The 27,328-nt window shown below is 40.6% G+C and overlaps 1 protein-coding gene and 1 long non-coding RNA gene across 13 annotated transcripts in view; one reads left to right on the forward strand and one right to left on the reverse strand.

Annotated features, from left to right (window-relative positions):
• PTPRK (protein tyrosine phosphatase receptor type K) overlaps positions 1-27,328 on the reverse strand; it is a 547,287-nt gene that overhangs the window by 455,362 nt on the left and 64,597 nt on the right. The window lies entirely within an intron of this gene.
• LOC144286676 (uncharacterized) overlaps positions 22,284-27,328 on the forward strand; it is a 54,975-nt gene continuing 49,930 nt past the window's right edge. For all 3 annotated transcript variants that reach the window (XR_013354635.1, XR_013354642.1, XR_013354639.1), the window contains exons 1-2: positions 22,284-22,366; positions 22,672-22,742. This is a non-coding gene — a long non-coding RNA (uncharacterized LOC144286676). The remainder of the gene's footprint in view (positions 22,367-22,671; positions 22,743-27,328) is intronic.

Raw genomic sequence — 27,328 nt, forward strand, 5'->3', positions numbered from 1 at the left:
ACAAAGAGTTGATGGATAAAGGGCAGGACAGCAATCATGACTGCTTGTGAAGAGATAAACCCCACTCGTATCAGAATAACTTGGCCCCTAGGCAAAGCTGGACAAAAACTTTCAGAAGACTCAGTCCTCAGAAATTATAATGAAAACAAGCTGTTATGTTTTTTCTGGTCATCAAAAGTCTTCTAGTAAAAATTGAGCTCTCAAATAAACCATACTAGAAACAAACATCTTGGCATTAAGACTGCAGTCTAGGAAAAGAAGCCAATTAATTGGCTTGCCAAAAAAAAAAAAAAAAAAAAAAACAATACGAAAGGCAAGATTTATACTTCTTAGGAGTTTTGGAGAATAACAGGTAAAGGGGCAAAGGATGTAAATGAAAAGATAATCTGTGAGTTCGATCAACTTGGTTGGTTGGGGTCTCAACCAACATTCTTCTCATATAGTGTTTAAAATAATAATTAATTTTTCAGGATAGCCCCCTAAAAATTGGTAGGTAGTTTCTTTAAAAGACAAGTTTTTAAAATTCCATATTTAAATTGGAAAGTGGCAAAGTAGCAACCTTAGCAATTAAAACACTAAAATGATCCAACTGAAGGAATCTTTTAAAATATGTCTCACCTGCTCAAGCTTAAAGAAAAGCAAAATTGAAAACTTGTGGGGGAGGAATATTTAGAGATATATGGAGTTTCTGAAGACAACTTTTGACATTTTTGCTCACTTGAGAAATTGATGTAAAGCTACTTTCTCTAAAACACCTCTCTTTTCCATGCTCTGAGTCTATACTGACACTAATTTCATCAATTGAGATTATTTATGGCACATAAATGAAAGGGCACAGTGGCAGCTAAACAATAAAAGCTAGCAGTCACCAAGTAACTTTTTCACATAAAATGATTCACTGAGCGCTTCACATGCATTATTTTAGCCTCACAACAGCCCCGTAAGGGAGGTGTTATGCTGCCCTGGCTGCAGGAGGCAAAAGTACAGGTACAAGCAGACTTGCCCAGCATCCTCAGGCGGGAAGAGGCCTACAGCCACGCGCTCAGGCCCCACAGCCCTTGTCGGCCTGCTATCTTGCTTCTGCCAAAGGCCTTCCCAGAACTTGGCCAGCCGGGGGTCAGAGACAGAAAAGGCTAGAGATAGAGACCCTCTTACTAGCGAGAAAAGTAATGAGATAAAATGTAATGAGCAGCAGGTGCAGAAATAACGAAGGCGCATCCAAAAGGACTCAGACAGGCGGTGCGGGGCCTGCACAGGCCACGATGACCGGGGCCAGAAGTGACGCCCCTCGCAGAGCGCAGAGGCGTCCGTGGGTCCCGGTCGGCTAGGGTCCCCCAATCTACTTCATGAGCACTCCACAGGACAGCGGTGTCTTGGGTGACCACACTACCACTTCCCACTCTGCTCGGACTGAAGAAAGAAACGGATTTCTGGCAGGCCGCTTCTGAGAGGTGCCAAGGCCTGGCCTCACCCCACCTACTCCCACACGTGGACCCTCTAAACCATTGTAATTCTTCGACTGGAACTTTCCTCTTTTTTTGAAATGGCACTTGGCACTGGGGAGTTCTCTAAGAAGCATGTGTTTTAGCACTGCCTGGGTGCAGAGAAGTTTGAATTAAGGAAACAGCTGGCTGGCGGGGGGCGGCAGGGGAAGAGCCACTCCGGGTTTATCTCCACTTCTGTCCAGCCAACTCCTTCTAGCTCCCGACATCTGCCTTCATCTTACACCTCCTTTGACTCAGGGGTCAAATCAAAGAGCTGCTGCCCACCTCAAATGCAATGCTTTATCGACCTCCAGAGAGGTTAAGAAGGACTAACTAAGGCTGCCCCAAGTGCCAAGTTGTTCTGAGAAAAACCTAAAAAAGTATCCTAAGTGCTAAGTTAGGCTGAGAAAAGCCTTAAAAATTAGGAGTCAATACTCCAAGACAGAAGGTTGAACATACCACCCGACACTAGCTAGCATTACAGAGCTCCCACTGTATGCCAGATGCACTGCAGACAAGCCTCCAACTTCTGCATCAACTCTGGGAGGTGACTTCTGCTTTCCTGCTGAAACTGAACTTTAAAGAAAAAGTAACTCAAATGTGATCGTTTAATTATTATAATGGATCAGTATTCCAGTCAGATCTCCAAATCTTAGTTCTTTCCATTATACCATGATGTATTTTTAATACCAGGAGTACACTGAGACTTGCTCACAAAGGAATCAAGGAATTACTTTAAGAAATGAAAAAAAAGGGATCCCTGGGTGGCGCAGTGGTTTGGCGCCTGCCTTTGGCCCCGGGCGCAATCCTGGAGATCCGGGATCGAATCCCACATCAGGCTCCCGGTACATGGAGCCTGCTTCTCCCTCTGCCTGTGTCTCTGCCTCTCTCTCTCTCTCTCTCTCTCTCTCTCTCTGTGACTATCATAAATAAATAAAAATGTAAAAAAAAAAAAAAGAAATGAAAAAAAAAATTCTTAAAAGATCAAGATTCCGATAAATGATAATAAAGTTATTGACTAAATGGGAACTGAATGTTTAGGAGAGAAACAACAGTTGAACAATTATCCATCTTTCTTCTCTCCTCCTTCTTTAAAATATTCTTGAAACTGAAATTATAAAAGGTGGCATGGAGGCTATGAATGAACAAAGTAAACAACACCTTTTTCTATAAGACCACGAATTCAATGAAGACAGAAATTTTGTCTAATTCACCAGTGAATTCCCAGAGCCATAAATAAATCGTGGCACTCGTCAAATGGCCAATATATATTTTCTTTAATAAAAGAATTAAGAAAAGTGGAAACTACTCACCCTGATAGCACAATGGCTAATTCAACTGTGGAATAATCACAGTAGGTTTATGGTAATAGGCTCTCCTTTAACATACTATCTTCATGATTTCTGCTCTAATTTCAGAATTCTAATGTCTATCCTTCAGGGTAAAGAGAAAGCACTGAGAAAATAGGCCAAACACCACGGAGTAAAGTCCACAAAGAATGGCAGGGTCTATAACCCTTCAAATGATTACACGCTGTTCCTAATTAGTCTTTCAAATGTTTGAGAATTCGTTTGTTAAAAACGAAAACTCAGTTGCAATCAGATACAGACTTCTAAACATCAGTAAGGTTTCCAGAGTAGATAATTAAACATATTTGGCCTGTAATAAACCTCAACCACGTGCTAATATAAAGCATTACTTTAAATTCTGCTTCTGAATCTGATTTAAATTCTGATTCAAACAAGAAGCAAGCAAATGAAAATAGAGGAATGTCTGCATCCTAGCTATTGGCTTTGTTTGGAGTTTGTTGGCCGTAGGCAAAATGTCCAAGTAGTTTAAATTAGCCTTTGGCATCCTTTGGCCTCCAATTTCTTGCAAAGCTCCTCCTACCTAATTTTCAAATCTCTGAAGGGCATCAAGATGTCCATGTTCCAAGGTGTGGAGGTATCCTGCCTCCCCTGAGGATTTAAGGCCCTGCCATGGTTCAGGTCCTCCTTCCTTTCCAATCAACCACACCCCAACCCCTCCCCACCCGAACTGACTTCAGATGAGTGCTAAGAGGGAAACAATGTCATTAAAGCGCACTAACATAGTTTCCAGGTTTAATTTTCAGTAGATAATGTATTTGCATGTTTCACAAGTAAAAAAAAGTAAAAGAACACAGTGAAAATCCCCCCTTCCCTCGATGCTATGTTTTGTGGATCCTTCCTAAACTTCTTTATATGTACATATGTGTGAATACAAACAAGTAGGAATTCACTTTACTTTCTTATTTATTAGAAAACCTAGCACACCGTATACACTATTGAGCACCCTTTTCTTCATCTCTTCTTTTTTTTGGGGGGGGTGGGTACAGAGTGGGAGAGAGAGACAGAGAATCTTAAGCAGGCTCCACGCCCAGCGCAAAGCCCAATGTGGAGCTTGATCTCATGACCCTGAGATCACGATCTGAACAGAAATCAGGAGTTGGTCACTTAACCAAATGAGCCACCCAGGTGCCCCCCCTTTTTTTCTATCTTTAATAAAATCTCTTGAAGATCTTTTTTTTAAAGATTTTATTTATTTATTCTCAAGAGACACAAAGAGAGGCAGAGACACAGGCAGAGGGAGAAGCAGGCTCCATGCAGGAGCCCGACATGGGACCCGATCCCAGGACCCTGGGATCACGCCCTGAGCCAAAGGCAGACGCTCAACCACTGAGCATCCCCAGCATCCCTCTTGAAGATCTTTCTGTATCAGTATATATATGGTACTGCCTTTTTTTTTAACTGTTGGAGAGTATTCCATCATATGAATGAACTAAAATTGAGTTAAGTAGTTCCCTATTGGTGGACATTTCATGGCCTTCAATCTTTTACTATTGAAAACAATAATGTAATGAACATCTTATATATAGATATTTTGAATAAATCCCCAGGAGAGGTATTATTGGCCAGACACATCTACATTTATTTGATGGACACTGCTAAATGACCCTCTGCAGCGTGTGTTCTATTTTTCACACCAAACAACAGCATGTAAGAGAATGCCTACTTCCAAAACCTGTGCTTACAGACAGTGTTATCAAATTTCTGGATATTTGCCAATTTGAAGGGTGAACAAATGGCATTTCTCTGTAATTTTAATTTGCATTTCTATATTAGAAGGGTAATTGAGCATCTCTTCACCTATCTAAAGGTTTGTAATTCCTTTTCTATAAAGAATCTGTTCATATATGAATTTGGGGTAGCCACTTAAGTCCCTGAAAGGCATTTGATGTTTTCTAAGGAGACTTAATCACTGAAATTAGTCCTCAAGTGGTACTATTTCCAGAGAATATGAAAAGGTGAAATGAAAATCTTAGGCAGTGGGGGCACCTTGGTGGCTCAGTTGGTTACACATCTGCCTTTGGCTCAGGTCATGATCCCAGGTCCTGGGATGGAGCCCCACATTGGGCTCCTTGCTCTCCCTCTGTCGGCCACTCCCCCTGCTTGTGTGCCCACGCTTGTGGGCTCTCTCTCTCTCTCTCTCTCTCTCACTCTTTCTTCTCTCTCTCTCTCCCCCTCTCTGACAAATAAAATCTTTAAAAAAAATTTTTTTAAAGAAAACTTTAAGCAATGCAGGGAAAACATACTATTGGGCAGAAATCATCAACAATGAGCTAGGTCAGTCTGGTCCAAGCGTGTGAAGGGGCTCTTTGATAAATAAGAAAGCCAAAGATTAGAAAATTAACCCAATTGGAAAAGAGCATTCGTTTTCAAGCTGGTGAGGACCACAGCTCACACTCAAGGCTCCTCTCCCCAAGACCAGCCCTTGTTCCCTTAAATTAAGGCCTTATGTTTCTCCTCTAAGCAACCTAGTAAAGTATTCATTTGTGTAAGCTTAGGGATCAAACAGATCTATCTTCCACGAATAAGACATAATAATAAAGGTATAACACAGCTTCCAAAAACAAAGGATTAAAAAGATAGATCCACACTAAAACTGATCTCCTAAGAGGTAATCACAAAATTGGTCACTGAAGCAGGTATGTCCAAGGTGGTTATGCAGGAAAGCCAGGCAGCTGGTGTTACTCACCATCACAGTAATAAGAACAGTTAGGAAGGCACCAATAGTCTGCACCCTCACCCCAAAGAGAGGCCTTCAGAACAGAGACCCTAAGAACGCAGCTCAGAAGAAACCTCAGCCCAGTAACTACAGTAAGCCCCACTTTTAAAGAAGAAGCATAACTAACCCTCCAGTGTCATTCAGACTTCCAGGCCCAGACTGACCAACAAGTCCTTAAAAACCAATACCGGTACTCCATCGATATCTGAACAAATATCAAAACAGACAAAGACGAATACTGGTGGGTGTGTCCTTCAGACACCTCACTGGGCTATCAACAATTCTGAATAGAAACGCAGCTCTGGAAAGTTTAAATATGCAAAAGTTAGTTCTGGAGCCATAAATACACTAAGCAGGTGGGCGGTCCTTGCTGGATGCTCTTCTACTCTGCTAGAAAAATCCTCCTGGCCCTGCCACGAGTCCTCTCATTTCTGTCTACACTGCCTACTTCCTTCTGTACGATAGCCCCTTTGTTGTTACCTCTTTCACTATTTTCTGTCTGTATTCTCGCCCTTTCTTCCAGCATTGGTGGAGCCAGAAAATACTGGGGACATAGGGTCTCACATCCCACCCCCCCTTTACTCAGGTCCCCCAAATCACCCCAGGTAAACTACATTCCAAGTAAATGACACATTTGCTTGCTATCAAATGCAGCTTCAGAACAAGCCCCTTGGCCTCCCACCCACAACCACACAGCCATCCATAAGCCTCTCCTTTTGAGAAAACTGGGCCACCAGTGCCCATAAAGTACACCTACTTGGTTTTAAATCCAGATGCGTGTATGCTACCAATTACTGACTCATTTCTCCCACGCAGTGGTGACAGTCTAAAGAATAAGAGTAGGTCTTTACAGATGGCAAAAAAAAAAAAAAAAAAAAAAAGAAAAGAAAAGAAAAAAAGAAAAGAAAATTCAAACTGAAACTGTACAAAAATGGGGAGGCAGTCTCCACTCTGTCCTGAGTAAAATAACTGAAGATGGTCACAGACACATAAAGGGTTAAGGAAATAGCTCTAATTTATGCATTAATTGACTCTTGCATTTTCATGGCTCTAATTAGTATAGCCAGTACATTAATACAGTATCAGTTAAGTAACGATCAGGAAACTTAATGACTAATTAAGAAGAAAAATCAAGATTTATTGTAAAAGCAATTCAAATTCTGATAGCATTAGGGAACAACGCACATATGTGTATTTTTAGCAGAACTATAAAGCCCAGAACTTCAGGAGTTGCAAGTTTAAAAGGAAGCTGGCAAATCAAGTTACGATAACATAGTAACAATAAGAGAAGCTCATTTCCCAGAGGGAAAGAGAGAGAGAGAGAGAGAGAGAGAGAGAGAGAGATTTTCTTTAAAATGATGACAGTGGAAAACATTCTGGTCGTTCTTAAAAAAGAACAACAGGTACATTTGTATGTTGTCTTCACGTAAGTCCCGTCTACATCATTGATGAGCACCAGGGTCCTTAAACCCGAAGTCTTCCTCACTGCATCTGACAGGCCCTTGGAGAAGGGGTGGCGGAGGGGCGGGCGGGGGCAGGGATGAGGACGGGGAGGCAGGAGGCCAGGGGGAGGCAGGAGGGAAGAGAGAAGCAGCCTTGACCATAATTACAATTCAGAGACACAGGCCCTGTGAAGAGGGCATTTGGGGGATCTCTCTGTGAATCAGGGAGCAAGTCCAGTAATCCAAGAGGCGCAGACCACACCGGTGAGGTTGGGCAAATGTAATAAAAGGAGAGAGATGTGGTAATAGAATAAAGGGAGCCTAACAAGGAGAGGGACAGGGCAAGAGGGGCTCTCGGGCTTCGGAGAGAAGCCACCGAGGCCAGACTAGCAGGGAGGGATGGAGGGAAAAATGAAACACAGGTTTCTGCAGGACTCTGGCTACTTCGGTTTGCCTACAAATAACCAAGGAGAGATACGGAAGGAGTGAGGGGAAGGTCGGGGCTCACCCAGGACTACGGCCAGACCAAACTCGAGGAAGGCTCCTCGAAGCCCGCCTCTCTACCGGGTTACACGTTCATCACCCTGCGAGGTCCAGTTTTCTCGAAAATTCTGCTGAGTCAGTTTATCCAGAATCCCAACCCTCAAAATCAGATCAACCTCAATATCTGATCAAATCCCTCAGCTCCCACAACCCTCCTTGGGGGTCATCTCAACGCCCGGCCCGCCATGGGAATCCTGTCGGGTAGTTTCAACCAGAATCCCCCTTATGCTGTGATGTCCCCCTTAGTAACCTTCCCTCCACTGACCCGCACCTGCTCCACCATGAGGAATCCTACTTGTCTGCACTCAGGAACTGAGACCAGCTTTATATGGAGGTCTCTAGCTCCCTGCAGCTTTACCAGAGTTCCTGCATAAAGTCTCTTTCCACCACTTTAAATACTGTCCAGCTCTGGTTTTCTTCAACAGCTCAGAAGAGAGGTCAGGACTTGAGTTATAAATTTAGAGTCATTAAACAGTTCGTAGATGGTACTGGTAGCTATGGGATTAGATTTATTTTTTTTAAGATTTTTTATTTATTCATGAGAGACACAGAGAGAGAGGCAGAGACACAGGCAGCAGGAGAAACAGGCTCCATGCAGGGAGCCCAATGTGGGACTCAATCCCAGATCCCCAGGATCAGGCCCTGGGCTGAAGGCAGGCGCTAAACAGCTGAGCCACCTAGGCTGCCCAGGGATTAGATTAAAAAAATAATAATAATAATAATAAATAAAAATAAAAAATAAAAAAATAAAAAAATCAAGTAGAGAGCATAGAATAAAAAAGAGAAGAAGACCACAATGTAGCACCAAGAACATCAAACTAAAATTTCAAGTTGCAGAGATAATAAATTTCCAGTTTGAGCCAAGCATAGTGGTCAGAAAGGTGGGAGGAAAAACAAGAGAACAATATTAGGAAAAGCATGGGAAGTAGCTTTTTAAGGAGTTTGAGGTTGAGAGTATTCTCCATTTGGGGAAAAAAATAATAATTTTCTCCAAAACCAAGGATTTTCACATATGACTTAAATAGGCAGGTAATTACCGAGCATAAAGATAAAACCTTGAGCCTCAGTTATTTGTGTGTAAAGAATACGTCATTGGACTGCTAGGAAAATGTGTATATATATATATGTATATATACAATGTGTTGTACATAATGTGTACATAATATCTGGCACACACTGAGGCTCAAAAATGAGAATCCCTTTGAATTATAAATTAAAAATGCATTAAAATGAATGTACATCTATTTCTGGGATACATTTTTTTCTTCCTAACAATGGGAAGGTCATACCAAAATATGCCACTTTGGAATACTGATTATTTGGAATTAAGGTTACTAAAGAAACAGCCAGTGGAAGAACATGGGACCCTCCTCTGTCCTCCTGAAAGCAGAAAATAAATTTCCCGACGTGAAGGCACCAGCCCTGCACCTGGAGGGTAAAAGGCATCTTACTGCCAGAGATCAGGGCTGTAAGGCCAACAAGGGTGCCTAACAAACCCCATCACTCCTTTACGAACCGACTACCCTAAGTCGAAACCCCTTTGCTTGTCAATTCTTCGCAAATGTATGGTTTCTTTGTCTAAAAAGATATAAAAGTTGACTGCTTTGGTCACTTCTTTGAGACTCCTATTTCTACAAACTCCTATTCGTACTAATGAAATTGCTCTTCTCCCGTTAATCTGTATTATGCCCACAAATCAGTAGACCAGCCGAAGAACCTGGAAGGGGAAGAAAGGAAAAGTTTCGCTCTCCCCTCCATCACTGTGTGACCGAGCTGGAAAACAAAGCAATGGCAATAGACACACGTTTCCCATACCTTGATTTTTTTTTAATGCTTTGAAATTTTTAGCTTTGCCTTAGGAATGTATACGGACGTTTATATTACCACTACTGTTGTATGGCCCAGTCGGGAAAATTGCAGTAACAGTCAGATTGCTAATTCTAACTTGAGAGGGTCCCCCAAATAATGATTGTTGGTGGAGTAACGCACTCCACACAACGCCAAAGTCTTTGCCTCTCTCTCTCTCTGTGCTTTTGAAACTGAGCAGCAATTAACCTTGGTGCCGCTGCCAGAAACGTCCCGGGACAGATAGGCCTAGCACGTTCCATCTTGCCTCAGTGAAGCCTGGGCCAGTTTTCTTCACTGACAATCCAAGGCTGGTCTCTCACCAAAAAGACACGCAAACTGAAAGATCAGACCAAAAAATCAAAAAAAAAAAAAAAAAAAAAAAGAAGAAGAAAGAAAAAACCAACCCTGCAGATTTCTCTAAGTAGAGGCGATGAACTCACGTATGACTCTGTAACCTACAACTTCTCCGTGATGTTTCGAGATGTCTGGCTGGATAAGCGATTTCCAGATAAACAACAGAAAGGGTAAAACCTCTCCCAGAAACTCCCTCAATTAGCAATCACCTTCATTTAGCAACAGCACCTCTACTATGCCAGCTGCAGGGGAAATTAATTAAATTTAATAGAAGCCACGGGGGAAGTAATTAAATTTAATAGAAGTCATGGATTCCAAATGAAGATAAACTGTATTTGTAATCAGACCTACTGTGTCACTTACTCAACTTGCAGGTCTGTCTGTAAAAGCGTGAGCCAAGTGCAAGCCACCTTCCACCAGAACACCGAGTTCCCTGGAATTGCTCCCTCATTCTCACCTCAAAACGTGAAATGATTGATGCAGTTCGCTATGGAAAGCATCCCTCATTTTTTTTTGAAGTTCTTCTTTCAAAATAATAAATAAAAAAAAAAACACCCTGCACCAGCCTAACAAGTCCATTATGTGTAAACATGCAGACCTGAATAGCGCAGAAGCCATAGCACAGACAAGAAGTAATGAAAGGTTGGCATGTTTGCTCTGGGAAGCAAAACTAGCGGCCCATTCATCTAAATGCAGTTATGTTTCAATTTAACTAAATTACAAGGTTTGAAATTAGCAATGCTTCAAGCGCTCCGGGCTACCGCTCCCACCAGAACACTTCATCTTTAATACCTGCTCCAGCTTGCAAATAAAACTAAGGAAAACAGTAGGGGAAAATGCTCAAAACCTCTTTTTAACAAAGGCCTTTCTAACAACTGCAATCTTATGGTTTTTACCCCTCGGAAAATCTAAAGCTTAATGGAGTCAAATCTAAGTAATACTGATCCTTTACTATTTTTTTTTTCTGTATGTTCTATGCATGGTTATTTAAATATTTATCTTATTTATCATGATAAATTATAAGCTACTTAAGGACAAAAAATATTTTCAGTTTCCAGTTTCTTATCTCTAGAATACTTAGCACAGTGCTTTGTACACAGTGAGGGATTAGAAAATATTTATTATCCCACTTTAATGAGAAAGAGTTGGATAGCATTACTCTCCATGAAATCATTACCAGCACTGGTTTGAGCAAGCATGCTTCTCCTGGTTGCTAGTACAAGACCCGGCAAGAATGCCAGGATTTCCACCTGACCTATGAAATAAGAAAGAATTCTATTTCAGAGTTCTTTTGAGGACTAAATGCTATGTGGCTTATTAAAGCACTTTGTTTAAGACAAAAATACCAATAACTAACATAGAACAGGCATCTATCACGTGCCAGGCACCATGCTAAGCACTTTACATAGATTATCTCATTAAATGTTCACCAAAACCCTAGAAATTAGCCACTATTTGCATCTCTCATTATAGTCGTTACCATTTAGAGGAATTACGTGACCGACTCAAGAACCTAAATAGCTAATTAGTGATGGGACTAGGGTTTGAACCAAGCTTAACCCACTATGGGTGCTTGAAGGTAATGGGAAAATCCGGGCCACTTTCCAATGTGCAGAATCAAGACCATGCTCCTTGATGATAAGAAACACATACAGCACAAAGCAAAGGCCTCTTTTTATTTAAAAGTATCAGTGCCAAGTACATAAAAAATTATTCCATGACTCAGTGAACATCCATCTTTACGTTGTGACGAACATAAATGTCTTGGGGGCATGTACCACATCACACTGAAACTATGTGACTCTCCGCTAGACTGCAGCCCAGTCGATGATAAGGACCTCGCCATTAAAAATAAATAAATTATTTAAATAAATAAATAAATAAATAAATAAATAAATAAATAAATAAAGGACCTCGCCATTAATGACAGCGCCCACCACATAATAGATGCTACACATGCTTTATACACATTTGTGGGCTAAATGAAGAACTATTAAATTTTTTATGTTAGTTCTAGAGGTCTAGAGAATTAATAAATGAATGCTATTTATAGTCATTAAGTTATCTGAGTATAATTCCAGTTGGCCACCTGTTCTAGAAGAGACTTCTCTGGTCTTTTCATGTCACATACTCCTTTCTGCATAAAATCAAATTCTTACTGAGTCCTCTGTACATATTCCTAGTATAGACCTCCTAACGCTTTTTCTCACTTAAATTCCCTACTGTCTGTCTATGTTAAACTACAGAGTTCTTATATTATTCCTTCTTTATCTTTAGCTCCCAGCACGGTACATGGCATATATGAGGCACTAAATAATTATTAGGAATAATTATTTATGTAAGCATCTCTTTATGATGCTAGCTCTTTGCCATTGGGAATCAATATTATTATTATTATCTTTTTTTTTTACCTTGTGTGTTTGGAGCGAGTGTGGTAGAGGCAAGAAATTACAAATAGCATTTACAACTTAAACTGTACGCATTAACCTAGTGCAAAAAACATTAACCAAGCACAACCTTTAAACGTGGCCCCTAACAAAATTTTTTACCTTGTCTAAGCAGCAAAGATCACATCAGTTTCTTGCACGTCTCTTATGCCATCCCAGTTTCACCAAATGTGTTTCAGTGTTTTCACTCAAGTAATTTTTAAACATAAACACACACATGCACCAGGAAGGGGCTTCACAGAATCTTACACTGTACATGGTTGAAAACAGGCTCCTTTAAAACCCCGTTTACAATGTATTCCTTTGTCTACAGAACTTTGCATCATTTAAAACAAGAACTAAACCTAAACTGTATTAATTACAATTTACTATTTTAGTCACTCCCAGTACTTGGTATCAAGCTATACAATTGTTTTAAGTTCTCAACACACCTAAAGCACTTAAAAAGAAAATGTACTATAAGGTGTTATTATCACCAGAAGGACTCATCTCTAATGGTTCCATATAACATTTTTGTGTTGCTTTTTTTTCCCACAAGGGGAACCTGAAAGAAAATGGGAAACCCAGGAAATACTAGAAGAAGTTTAAACAAACAAACAAACAAATAAATAAATAAAGTTACCTAACCTAATCTGTTTCCCAGGTGAAAAAAATGGTATTTTTCCCAACATGAAATTTTTTTTTAATTTTTTTAATTTTTATTTATTTATGATAGTCACAGAGAGAGAGAGAGAGAGAGAGAGAGGCAGAGACATAGGCAGAGGGAGAAGCAGGCTCCATGCACCGGGAGCCCGACGTGGGATTCGATCCCGGGTCTCCAGAATCGCACCCCGGGCCAAAGGCAGGCGCTAAACCTCTGCGCCACCCAGGGTTCCCCCAACATGAAATTTTTTAAATGGACTGTTAACCCAAAATAGGAATAAATATTTAATGCTTGTATGCAGAATGGACTCTATTTGAATTCAACACTTTAAGAGTCCAATACATTCACCCTTAAGTTATTTTTGCCCATATACTTAGTAATAAAAAAAAAAAAAAAAGAACTCTGGAAACAGAAATGATTATTACTTTGATTATTAAAAGTATGTCACCGGGCAGCCCGGGTGGCTCAGCGGTTTAGCGCCGCCTTCAGCCCAGGGCCTGATCCTGGAGACCTGGGATCGAGTCCCATGTCAGGCTCCCTCCATGGAGCCTGTTTCTCCCTCTGCCTGTGTCTCTGCCTCTCTCTCTCTCTCTCTCTCTCATTCTGTGTCTCTCATGAATAAATAAATAAAATCTTTAAAAAAAAAAAAAAAAGTATGTCACCTGCTCAAATTGTACTTGCTTCTAAGGATACAGTTATAATAATAATGATTGAGATCACTATTAAGAAATTCACTGTGAGGCATGATTGTACTTAATTTATTTGAAAATTAAAAACAAATTATCCTCTTCTCTATAAAAGCAATTTAATTTTTTCAAGCTGTTAATGAACCAATTAAACAAAACCATTTATTCTAATGCATGGAAGAAATTCCACTGTTAGAATTATATACCAAGAGAACTTTTTTACATATTGCTTTATGTGTGTATGACAACCACTCCCCTAAGCCATCGATACTCAAAGTATGAGTTCCAGGGACCCTTCTAGGAATCGTAAGGTCAAAACTATTTTCATAATAATGCTAAGACAGTATTAGCTTTTTCACTGATGATGCTGAGGCAATGGCGGGCCAAGCTGTTGATGCCATTAGCATGAATCAAAGCAGAGGCACAAAATTTTACTAGTAATCATTTTACTCTTTATTGGCATGCAACCACAGTAAATAAAATACAGTTTCACTTTAAAATGTCTTTGATAAACCTGTACAAGCTAATTTTAAAAATCACAATCCTTGAGTACATGCCATCCTAATACTCTATGTGATAGAGAGGGAAAGCATGCATAAAACATTTCTACTGCAAATCAAAATACAACGGGATAGCTGTCTCAAGAAACAGCACTTCTGTGACTGAAGTATGAGGTGAACTAGCCATTCTTTTCATGAAACGCTTTTTATTTCAATGAATGACTGAAGACAAACTATTCAGAATTGGGCATGACTGACATTTGTGGGGAAAAGGGCAGGTTAGCCTGTCACTTCATAGAAAATAACTGACAGTATCTGTTGCCAGTGATAAAAATTGAGCTTTTAAATGAAAATTAGTATCTTGAAAATTTTTTCCACCATCTCGAGGTTGACAGTTTTCCAGCACTTAAAACATTCTCTGAGATTAACAAACATGATTGTTTGATTTTATATAATGAAATGTGTCAACATCTGGAAGGTCTGCAAAACTTAGTGGACCAATATTTTCCAACTGACCAATGCATGATATTATAAAAATCGTGTGTGGGTAAAGGATCTACAGAGTACAAAAAAAAAAAAAAAAAAAAAAAAAAAAAAAAAAAAAAAAACAATATATTTTAATGTAACAAAGTACAAAATGTTCACTGATAAAGTTATCAATTCCTCATTGAAACTAAATTTTAGGAAATTACAATCCATAGATTTTTAGTGTAGTATCAAAGATGAATGTCTACGTCATGTGGAAAGTCTATTAAAATACACCTCCTTTTTCTTTCATTTACTACACCAAAATGATAGATCACAAGAAACTGATTTCAGAAGCAGACCCAGAAACCTACTGTCTTCTATTAAACTAGAAATTAAAGGGAATTGTGAAGTATGTAAAGAAATGCCAGTCTTCTCACTAAATATTTTGCTTTGGAAATGCAGCAGGTGCAGAGGGTTCTCACAAAAACATGTTTTATGTTAACATGTAATGGATGTTTTAGTTACTGGTTTTTAAACTTCTTAGTTTTAATTTTTTAAATGGTAAGTATCAACAGACATACACCACATAAAAAGTTTTTTTGCATCCTCAATAATTTTTCAGATCATAAATGGGTCCTTGGTCCAAAAATATTTGATAGCCTTTGACCTAAACTAAAGCAAAGGCTTGTTATCTACTTTATAGCATTATTTTCAAAAGCATTTTGACCGAATCCCTAATAAAATTAAAATATGCTTTTCCTATGCACACTGAGAACGACTATAATAAATGTCAAGCATCAGGTGAATTCCTCATGATATATGATGCAAGTGCTTAGTCCTTGCCCAGAAGTTACTTACAGTCTCGCAAGGCGATGTCTTAGTTAAGGACTATTTGAGGACAGGCCACGTGACAGCTTAAAACCACTCTCGAAGTCTGCACCACTGTTCTTCTAGTTTAAAATGTTTGTTACCAGTTCCAGCACCACCATTAATCCCTGCTGATTATAATTTCCTGTGTCTTTTGTTTGGCCTCCTTTTCTTTTTCTGGACTTTCTAAATCTCACGTCAAAGGTCCTTTTATAAAGAGGGTGCCCTTTAAATAAGCAACACAACCCATCTGAGACTCCGCCCTCTTTTCACTTAAAGTACACACAAGTGTGTTTGACACAACTTTCCGATCACCTTTTAGATCCTGAGTTAATTTGTTGATGGCTACTGATTATGTCTTTACTACCAAAGAATGTTGTGGGGATTCATTTTATGAGCTTTTAGATTTTTTCAAGAGCTTTAGATGAGAAATTCTATACCCATAAAACCCGAGCTCTAATTGCTGGAGAACATAATATAAACTTGCTTGTCTTAAGTTCAAATTCTACATCTACAGTGAGGCAAACCACACAAGAATAAGATCGAGCAAGATCTCTTATTGAGATCCTTCCCAAATAATAAGTAACACCTACTGAAAAATCACAGCAAAATTCTAAGTTGATCATGATTAGTCAACCCATCATTCTTTCACTGTTCAATACTAGGGAGTAACTAAAAAGTGAGAACCGACTACAGAGATAGGACCAAGATCTAACATTGGGAAGGTTAACTGGACCATCCTCACTAAAATGCATGTTGTTCGTTGCTATGTAGATCTCCTATATCGGCTAAGAAACCACCTTAAATGACTTCTGGAGAAGGTTATGTGCTACTCTCCAATCCACTCTTCGTTGCTATGAACTTTTGCTCCATCTAGTCAGCATAATGTGGTGAAGAATAGCCCTGGTTCAAAGTTCTCTATGTGACAAGGAGCACTTATCTTCCTTAAGCCTAGTTCCTCAGACATAAGAAATGAGCTAATAACTAACCTGCAGATTTTGCGACTGAATGATATCATAAAAGTAAGCAACCACATTTTAACCATTTGGAAAATGCTAGCTATAATGGTCTCATCAAAATTTCAATCATTATGTACAACTCTACATACGTCCCTTTTCCTATGGCGGAATCTGAAGACTAAAAGTAATCATTTCATTTCTTTGCCCTGGAATGAAAGTAGAAAAAACCCACACAAAGGGTAGAATTAAACACACACCAGTGTTCCACTCTGAGAGAAGAGTATTGGGATCCACGCATAGGCTCTAGGTCTCCCAACCATCGGCACCCCTCAGGCCCAGCCCCACCCTTTGCTAAATCCCATAATTAGATTATCCAGTTCATAGGGTCAAATGAGCCAATGATTGCAAAGCGCTAAACTCAACACTGAATACAGAAGGAGCCCTGAATAAATGTTAGCTGTCATATTATTATTTTCAGATTGCCTTTGTTCTACAGTTCATTTACTTTAGTTTATAATTTAACAAAAATAAGCCGGCACCTCCCAAAACACTCCTACATAAGTTGCTTTGAATGAAATCCAATACTGTGATAAAGTTTGGCAGAAGAACATATCATGTAGCTATCTTGTTGTAAACTTACTTTTATAATATGTAATAAAACTTGGGGGTTCGGGATGTCTATAAGCTCTAGCTTGCTGCTTCTCTCTACCCTCACTGCATCTAAGAATCACTTGGAAAGATTTCTAAATATTAAAAAAAAAAAAAGAAGCATACTGAGGACTTCACTTGGTGTGCTAAAAATTAATACAGAAAAAAACTGTCCTACTGTCCCATTACAAACTGTTTTTCAAAGTGACCAAACAGCTCTATTAGATAGGAGTTCTTCTATATAAAACAATTCTAGATAATACATGGAGAAGGAACAATATAATAAGTAGATCTCTATTTTGCCCTTTTAAAAATATGAGGCAACTGTCCTCAATGAATGATAAAACCATTAGGTGTAAGGTTGATGAGGAATCTTATAACAAAATAATTGGGCTTTTACCACTTGCAGCCACTAGTCCGCCTTCCCTCCACTGCATGTGAGACCCTCAGTCCAATATTCCTTGAGGTATGATGCAACAGAAGTAGTTGAGGGCAGGGGAGGTGGCAGGATAGGAGGAGGGGTTTGGGGAAAGGAGAGGGACAAGAGAAAGAGAAGAAGGAAAAGAGAAAGGAGAGAAAGGGGTAGAGAAAGGGGAAGAGAGGAAAATGAAGAGTCATGAAAAAGAGGAGGAAGGGGAAAACACAGGAGAACAGCAAGGATGCAGGATGGGAAGAGTAAGTGGAGACTGGGGTGGGGAGGAGAAATGAGAGGGTATGCTTGAAGGAGAGAAGGCAAAGAAGCAAAACAGTTAAGTTCCTGATGCAAGTTGATCCTGAATCTCACCGTGTTCTTGTCCTTTGGTAACTAGGCATCCCAATGCCTTATACTCAATTTTTTGGTTCACTAAAGATAGCCAATGCCAGTTATATTACTTAAAATCTTCAGAGTTCTGAATACAAGTAAAATTTAGAGACCAGAAGAGGGATCTACTTCATTCCTAACCTAAAATATGACAATTCTAGGGCCTATTTCGGGTTGATTATTGATAGAGATCCCAAACGGCAAAACAGAAAGCAAATGCAATCAATTTAACCACATTGTGGAATGATTCAATCAAGTGAGTCTAAGTTTGAACTGTAATAAGAACTTAATAAAATAACCATCAAAGGAATTAAGAAACCAAAAATCTACTTAAGACAAACATATTGTCTACTTCAGAAATATAAATCTGGATTAATGGATCGATCAATGGAAAGAAAGAGGAAGGAAAGGAAGGAAGGAAGGGAAGAGGGAAGAAGAGAGGGAGAGCAGGTAGGGAAATCATTTAAGTCCAGATGCTGTTTAACAAACTTTAATGATATTCAAAAAGGATTGTCTAGCGGTAATTTGGGTAATGACAATAAAATGCTTCAAAAGACACAAGTTCTAGACCGGGCTCTGGCTCACCAACCACAGTATTCTGAAGAAATCATTTTACTGTTCTCCTTTCACATCATACTGACCACTCTGAAAAGCAAAGGTTCTTCTGAAGCTTCAATGTGTTGCTATACCTGAAGCCTTTTGCAAAGAACTGATCCCTTATGTAGAAAATATTAAAGTTTTTTTAAAGTCAATTAATAGCATAAACAAGATTGAAGGTAGAGTACTAATGTAAAATAAACTATTCCAGTAAGTAACTCAGAACCTTAGTTTTTTTTTTTCAGCTCCTAAATGATAGGCTAATTCTATGCATCAGAAAAATAACAAAACGTAATTTCTATAAAATTATTTTACAATTCAGACTTTGTTAATTCAAAACAGGTGTTGCCCACAATTTATCTAAATTAGCAAGTTTTTACTGCAATGCTATTAAGGTGAATGGGAAAAAAAAAATAAATGAACCCAAAATGGGTATATTTGCTCATTTCAAATCTCATTATAAATTCTTATCATTAAGTACACTCATTTTCTTCTAGCCTTATGCCAATCCTCTGCTGTTGTGACCTTGAGAGCAGGACTACTACAGACAGGAAACTGCCGTTCCCACTTAGGTGCTACAGTAAGACATTCTCAGAATTTGAAAACAAGCTCACCTTCCAAAAATGAAAATAAAAAATTAAAATATAAGCGGCTGGTCCCACCTTAAAAATAAATAAATAAAAATTTTAAAATAAAGGTCTATCACTCTGTGTAAGTGCCCTGACTCCAGAATGAGCAGAATCAGATTCAAATCCCAGCTCCTCCACTTGTCTCAGGATGCAATCCGAGGCAAGTTCCTGCCCATTTCTCTACCTCTCCTTCCCTCTGTAGTCCACGAGGAGATCGAGAGTAGCTACCTCCTAGGGTATTAAAAGAATTTGGCTGTGACGATGCACGTAAAGCACTTATTAGCACAATGTCAGGCACAGAACAAACCTCCGACTGACGCCGGCAACCATCATGACACAGTCCCACGGTGGATTCTCACGAAGGTCAGAACAAGTTTTTACAAGTTGACTCACACCCTATTGTCTATAGTAATAATTAAGGTAGGGAAAAGGTATGTAAGCCCTCTTGGGAGAAGAGAAAAACACAACTATCAGTGGTTACGTGAGTCAGGGATCTCCAACAACACACAACCACTGGGGATGGACAATGTAATATCCATGTATATACTTACATAACGACAGGACGACCCCATGGGTGTGCGTAGGTACATACTTACAAAAGAACTTACTATAGGAATTGGCCTCCACAACCACCGAGGCCGAGAAGTCCCACCACCTGCTGTCTGGAGGCTGGAGAACCAGGAGAGCCGGCGGTAGGAGTGAGTCTGAGTGTCGGAGGCCTGAGAACCAGGGCGCCCAACGATTTGGGTCCCAATGTGAGCCCGAGACTTGGGGAAGCAACAGTGTAAGCCCTGGTCTGAGGTGAAAGCCCAAGAGGAGGAGAAAGATGGAGGTCTCGGCTCAGGCAGAGAGTAAGCTGGCCCCTCCGCGCCTCTCGACTCCTGTCACGTTAGGAGAACAGATGGACAACCAGGGACCACCCCTCCCGTGCCGCTCGGCGCGGGCGCATGGAAGACCCAGGCCACGGGGTCCGGGCCAAGGCCGCGGCGGGCGCTCCTGGCAGGGCCGGGTCCGCGGGCGGCCAGGGGCTGTCGTCCACGGCACACAGGGCGGCTCGGACCCCCCCACCTGCCAGGCTGGACTCAGAGGGTCGACACTCTATGATGCAAAGTCTACATTTAAAACATATGCTGGGTTTTGAAAGCAATCCGGGAGAGAGAGAGGGAGAGAGCGCGAGTTGAGCGCGTCCGTGCGCGTGCAGGCGGGCCAGCAGGGAACAAATGCCCTTCGAGTCTTCTTCCTTAAGCTGCTACTAGAACTGCAGCCTTTTTCCTGAACTCCTTGAAAGCGGGACAGCTTAAAATTCCTAGGGGCTAAAAAATAATCATATCATCAAAACACCACTTGCGCTGCGAGCCGGCTCCTCCCCGGGCTGTGCTTCAGCGCTCTCGGGAAGATGACCGACGGACCGGCACAAAGGGATGGGGGCCGAAACCGAGGCAGACCCAAAGGCGGGGTGATCACAACAGGTGGGAGGGAGGACACCCAACAAAGCGCCGCGACAGAGCCAGGGAGAAAGTCAGCGGGCTGCGCCCGGCCCGAGTTGGCCTATCCTCTGGGTCCCGACCACATGTTCCTTTGCTGGATGAAACCCTTTGCCACCTTCGCCCTGGCGGGTCGCTCCCCGAATTCTTCCCCTCGAGCAGGCAAGCAGGGACCTCCACGGCCCCGCCCCCCAGTGGCAGGCTCTCAAAGCACTGGGTGACAGTGGTCTTCTCCACTCGGGCCGCTGAGTGAAACGCGAACCTCCTCTGCAAACAGCCGCACGGACACAGCGGGCAACGTCTCAGCAGCCGGCGGGCCACAGCCTGGGCCCGGTCAGGCGGCCACACCAAATCAGCCGTCACTGTGGGATCTGTCTCCACAGCGCAGAGTGACAGGGCTTCTCCACCCTGGAGATGGCTCTCAGATAGACATCAGGACAGCGCATACAGCTACCGCTATGTCTTTGAATACATAACTCGCAAGCTGCACAACGTCCTCACCGGGGAGCCACCTGACGCGGAGCAGCACACCTCCCAGGGCCTCAAAAGAAGTCAATGAAGACAACAAGGGAGGTAGTTCCAATTTATACATCGTAAGTCATCCTCTTTGTTTGTTTGCTCATGATGAGTCATTCTCCTGAAGACAGATGAAAACAAAATGCTAAACCTACGAAACTCAAAATCTGTTCTGAGAATCCAGAACGCCTAGACAACCCATCAGGACCTAGGGTGCCCGGGATGGGGCGGACCCTGGGAGGAGAGGGACAGGCCCGTCCTCATGATCCACTCAGACAGGCGGAAGCTCCAACACACACACAGGGACGCAGGCTGCATGACAAGTCGCAACAAGGGCCTATGGCACGGGGAAGTACCAGAAGCTCCCTTCCACTCACGAGGGAAGTCAGTCACAAGGGAAGTCAGTGGCAATCAGATCGACCCGCTTCCCCGGAGCATGAGCCACGAAGAGTGGGCAGGGCCACGCTGGGAACAGGCGACAGCACACGAAGCGCTCTTCACCAGAGCACAAGATAAGCTAAGAAGGAAGGCAGCGTGGTGCAAACCTGTGACACTGCCGGCCACGTGGTGAAGAGGAGCACGTGTCAGTGACGTGGGAGCCGAACGCTGAGGCATCGCGCAGGAAAGCACCGCATGGCCTGTAGATCGGTCGTACCCAGGACTTCACAAATGAGACGCCTCTGACTCTGCCCCTCTGGACCACTGACGACTGCCTGAGGCTTCGCTCTTCTACACTTTTGGGTGAAATAGGGACACCTGGGTGGCTCATCGGGTGAGCATCTGCCTTTGGCTCAGGCTGTGACCCCAGCGTCCTGGGATCGAGTCCCACATCAGGCTCGGAGCCTGCTTCTCCCTCTGCCTGTGTCTCTGCCCCTCTCTCTGCATCTCTCATGAATAAATAAAATCTTTAAAAAAATAAAAATACAAATAAATTTCTGAGTGAAATGAGATTCAAACCCCTACTTGCAACTATCACAGTGTATATGTGTCTTCGTGCATGTACGTGTATATATGCATAAAAATAGAAGAGCGGTATTCATATACTTTTATGTATAGTTTATATTTTCACTTTAGAAGTATGAATAATTCCTTTTTAAAAGCTTGAAATGATTTCCCAAAGATATTTCCATGTCCCTTTCTTAAGGACCGGTGCCTTCAGTAAGAACTCCCAACCACCCTGTAATCCAAATTCTATCTGGTCCTGCAGTGAAGTCAAATGTGAGATCCTGACATCAATTTGTTGCCATGGAAATAATTGAGATGTCAATGTTTGTGCATTATGACTGTACTATAGGAGCAGATGGGCTGACAAGGGGGAAAAAATCTTTGCAAATATCTCTCCAATAATTAACCAAAGTGTCAGGTATTACTTTAAATTTACGTTATTATAAAAACTTGAGAAAGATCAAGTTGAACAGTACAAAATACAACCAGTTTCAACTTCTGAATTTTTACTAAGGACGAGATTTTTAAATCATACCAATGAAAGGGCTTGCATATTCTTTTATCCGGTTGATTATGTTTTCTTGCTTATTGTACCACTTTTGTGGTGCCTAAAAATACCCGTAACCAAGTAACTCATCGAGCCAACCATTTACAATATAATATTACTAGAAAAAAATGTATGTCTGGTTCTATATCTGTGAATGTCCGATGAATTTGTTCCAGAAAATTAGCTATTTGAATACAAAGACCAAACTCCTCTGGATCCTCCACAGTACTTAGCCATGTCTCCTGGGGTAAGTGAATGAACAGTCATTTGTGCATTCCCTTATAGAGGATTTTTTCCTTAAAAGTAACAAGTAGCAACATACCCAAGTAAAATAGGCTGGGCCATCGTGCATAAGTGCATGCAGACATCACCGGCACTCTCCTAATCTTCACAAGGTATTGTCATTTGGAACCTCTTACTGTGCCACCCACGGTGAGCCCTTTTTATCCAAACATAAAAACGTTGTTCTTCCCCATTGTGGGCTAATTATGCCATCTGTTTAGCCACAGCACTATTAATGTCACCTCCTCAGCATTCCCACACACACTGCCCTCCGACACCTTCTACTGTCAAACGTGCAAGTGGTAGACAAGGCAAGGAAATCAGTGTCCTCATTTGTATTCTCAATTTTTTGTGCCTGGGCGACGCTACGGTCTCCATGAGGAACCCGAGCATTTGGGTAATTCCTCTCCATCCCACCTTAGTTTAATGGTGCTAGATGTAAAGATAAACAATAACAACAACAACGACCATCAATCCCCTTCTCTACACCAAAATGAAAAACTGGAAAAGACATAAATGTTTTAGGAAACAAACTGGGATCAAAGTCAGGAAAGGGAGGGAGATGAAGAGTAAGTCATCTGATAATCACTGCTGAGCTTTGAAATTAAGTCTAGCAGCTTATTTTTTATATTATAAAATAAAAACAAAATAAAGTTAATAAAAAGGTACAGGGATCCCTGGGTGGCGCAGCGGTTTAGCGCCTGCCTTTGGCCCAGGGCGCGATCCTGGAGACCCGGGATCGAATCCCACGTCGGGCTCCTGGTGCATGGAGCCTGCTTCTCCCTCTGCCTATGTCTCTGCCCCTCTCTCTCTCTCTCTCTCTCTCTCTCTGACTATCATAAACAAATAAAAATTTAAAAAAAATAAAAATTAAAAAAATAAAAAGGTACAAATACCCTCATAGATTAGAGGTATGGAGCCCTATGCCTACTATAGATAAATCAGATAATTCCACACTAAGAAATTAAAAATATAACCTCAGAAAAGATCATAAACTAGATATCTGATTGTTGACTAGAGGTAAATGGCAACCTTATTTAAATTGCTCACAATAGGAAAGCATACCATTTGAAAGAACCAGCACATTTTAAAATGTAAAACCTTGTTAAATTTATGAAAGAAATCCATTATACTCATCTTCTCTGGAGCTCTATACCTATCTCTAACACCAATAAAAAGGCACACACAGAATAACTTTTCTCGTGGCCGTTTAAAAATAAATACATTCTTTTGATTAACAAAGCTCACAAATTTTGGAAATATACACATTTACCTTAAAATTTATATGCACACAGCGGTGCCTGGATGGCTCAGTCTGTTAAGCATTCTACTCTTGGTTTTGGGCTCTGGCTATGATCTCAGGGTTGTGGGACCAAGCCCCACATCCCCACATCCCCCCATCAACCACATCCCCCCTCATCTGGCTCTGTGCTCACAGGGAATCTGCCTGAGATTCTCTCCCTCTCTCTTAGCCCCTCTCCCAGCTCCTGCACCTTCTTGCATATGCCCTCTCTCTCTAAAATAATAAATACATTGTTTTAATAAATATTGTTTTAATAAATATATTGTTTTAATTATATGCACACAGAAAGCTATCCTCATAGCTTAAAAACTGGAACATTTAAAGATGGGTACTAGGAGGTAAAATGATCAGGAGTGTGTTACAAAGGAAGAAAGGGTATTAATGCTAAATGTGCAGAGAGCTTTGGTAGAGTCCTCATCTGAAAAATGAGGAGGATGGATTTCATTAACTCTATGTTACTTAAACTAGAACATCCAAAAAAATCAAAACAACTCCTTATAGATATGGTGCCATACTAAGTAACAGACCTAGTTTCTACAAGGGACAGGACACGGTACCAACACTTGGCAGAGTTCAACATGTCCTGTAGTTTTTAAGCCCACTGCTAGAATGGGACAAAAGAACAAAGGATGAAGGCAGGACACCCACAGCCACCAGTGCACCTTGTTCCACCTCACACCTCACCAAGACCCACCCTGGAGGCGAATGATACATACAGGCCAACCTCCCACTCTCCAAGTCCTTTCTTAGGGACTCCGGAAACATGGCTTTGAAACCACTCTACCCAGAGCTGCCATCACAAAACAAACTGACATCCACAAATACAACAAATAAAGTCATTTGGACCAATAAAGAAGCACAGGTCCTCAGGTTGGCTCCATCCTCTACAGGCTACAAGAAACTACTATTATTCTTTAAAATTCTGCAAGTAATAATCTTTTACGGGTTGCCATTTCTAACAAATAAGTCATTGGTGGTGCTTATCTATCTAATGAACAGCATCACATTGAAGACAGTAGTAGAGTCTTAGTCCATTTGAGCTGCTATAACAAAAGACCATAGGCTGAGTGGCTTATACACAACAGAAATTTATTTATTTATTTCTCACATTTCTGGAGGCTAAGAAATCCAAGAACAAGCCACCAGCAGATTCTATGTCTGGTGAGAGCCTGCATCTGGGGTCACAGATGGTTGTTCTTTTCATGGTGTCCTCACATGGCAAAAGGGGGCAAAGAAGCCACCTGGGTCCTCTTTAGGAGGACACTGAGCCCAATCATGACAATTCTACCCTCATGACCTAATCACCTCCCAAAGACCCCACCACCAAATACTGTCACACCAAGGGTTAGGTTTTAGCATACAGATGATGTGGTGATGTCAACATTCCATCTACAGCAAACAGTCTATAACTAGTTGGGAAATATACAAAGAAGTAGAGACTCATAACATATAATTGATTATATATTTGTTATATGAGCCAATCATGGCTTGAAAATCATGGAGAATGATTTTTTTCCTTCCAAGATAAGTAATCATCAAGGATAAATAGAGTTGCAAATTTGGGGTTCCTTGCCCATTAAGTCAGGGTACAATTTGGGAGATTACAAAATTCTTTAGGAGAAACAGAGATTACAAGATTCTCTAGGAGAAACAAGTCAGTCCTAATTTAATTGAGCCACAATCGCAGCTGATGAAAAACATGTACAAAAAAAGCCTCCTCACTGAAAATGCTAAACATCTGTAATAAATGATAAAACTTATCAAATCTTAATTTCTTCATTTTTTTGCATAAGATCAGAAGGATCAAAGGGGCAGATGGCACTTGTCAAAGTTTATATTAATTTTATAACTATTTATTTATATATTTAGTTCCAAGATAAGAAAAGGAAACATCTCAAAATGGTGGACAAATATTAAAAATGAACACTTAGAGATATAAATAAAAAATAAAATAAAATAAAATAAAATAAAAATAATATTTTTTTAAGATATTGTCATTTGCAGCCATCTTTAAATGAAAATGGTGAAAGGAAAAATACAGCTTGAAAAAAGTTTTTCAAAAAGTACTTTCCCAGTAATCTTTTTCATTTCTTATAATGGACCAATTTAATCAAAATGTTTCTCTTCGACACCCAGATCCATGTATTGTCCAGGTGTTAGGAAAAAAATACTTATATGCACTGGTAATATAAATAGATATGTGTACCATCTGAAAAAAAAAAAGACATTTTTCTCCTTTGTTGTAAATATATGCATACGAAACCCAGATGTCCTAATGAAAAGCCACAATTCATCAGATGTTGGAACATCACAGAGGTAGAAAGGAACAAATAAAGACTATAAAAACTCATTAAAATGACATTGAAATACATTTGCCTAATAAGTCCCCGTAGGGGGAAAACTGCATTAAAATATCTGTTCTGCACATACACCAATTTTAAAAAGGACTGTAAATGCTTACAACAGTCTCAACACGCTGATTTTTTTTTCATTTTTTTATGATGAAAGCACCTGACTACTACCAACATTAACAAGAAAATACACTTAATTTCTAGGAAGGCGAGGCTGATTAATAAAGATAAGGCAAATTTGCCCCAATCAGCAGAAAAAGGGGAGCAAAACACAAAACAAAACCAACCCCTAAGACTGTGATGTGACAAAATGATCTAGCATGTATTAACAACTTTACTGACATATAATTCTCATAACCATAAAATTCACCTTTTTAATATAGTGTACAATCCAGTGGTTTTTAGTATATTCAGAGTTGTGCCACAATCACCACTACGAGATATTACAATTTCATCTCTTTTCCCAACCCCCGTCCCCACCCCTACGTAACGACTGATCTCTTCTCTGTCTCTGCAGACTTACCTATTCTAGACATTGCACGTAACTAAAATCATATAGTATGTGTTCTGTTATGACTGGCTTCTTTCATTTAACACGGTGTTTCTGAGGCTGATCCATGTGTTGACATGGATCAGTGCTTCATGGCTGCTGTTGCTGAATAGTCCAACTAACACTGATTTGTGAAGGCAGTTTCAAGAGATCTGTCGGTTTTCTAATTTCTGGACTCTGTAAAAATATTGCGGGCCAAGAGATGCGAGGACAGAACAGGAAGAAAGGTGTCCTATGAGCATTAGTTTAAAAAAAAAATCAATCAATAAAACAATCTAGAGCAGCATTCTCCAATAGAAACATAATTAGATCCATGTATGGAATTCTAAATTTTCTGGTTAGCAGCA

Source organism: Canis aureus, chromosome 1 (assembly GCF_053574225.1).
Source record: "Canis aureus isolate CA01 chromosome 1, VMU_Caureus_v.1.0, whole genome shotgun sequence".
Classification (NCBI taxonomy): domain Eukaryota; kingdom Metazoa; phylum Chordata; class Mammalia; order Carnivora; family Canidae; genus Canis; species Canis aureus.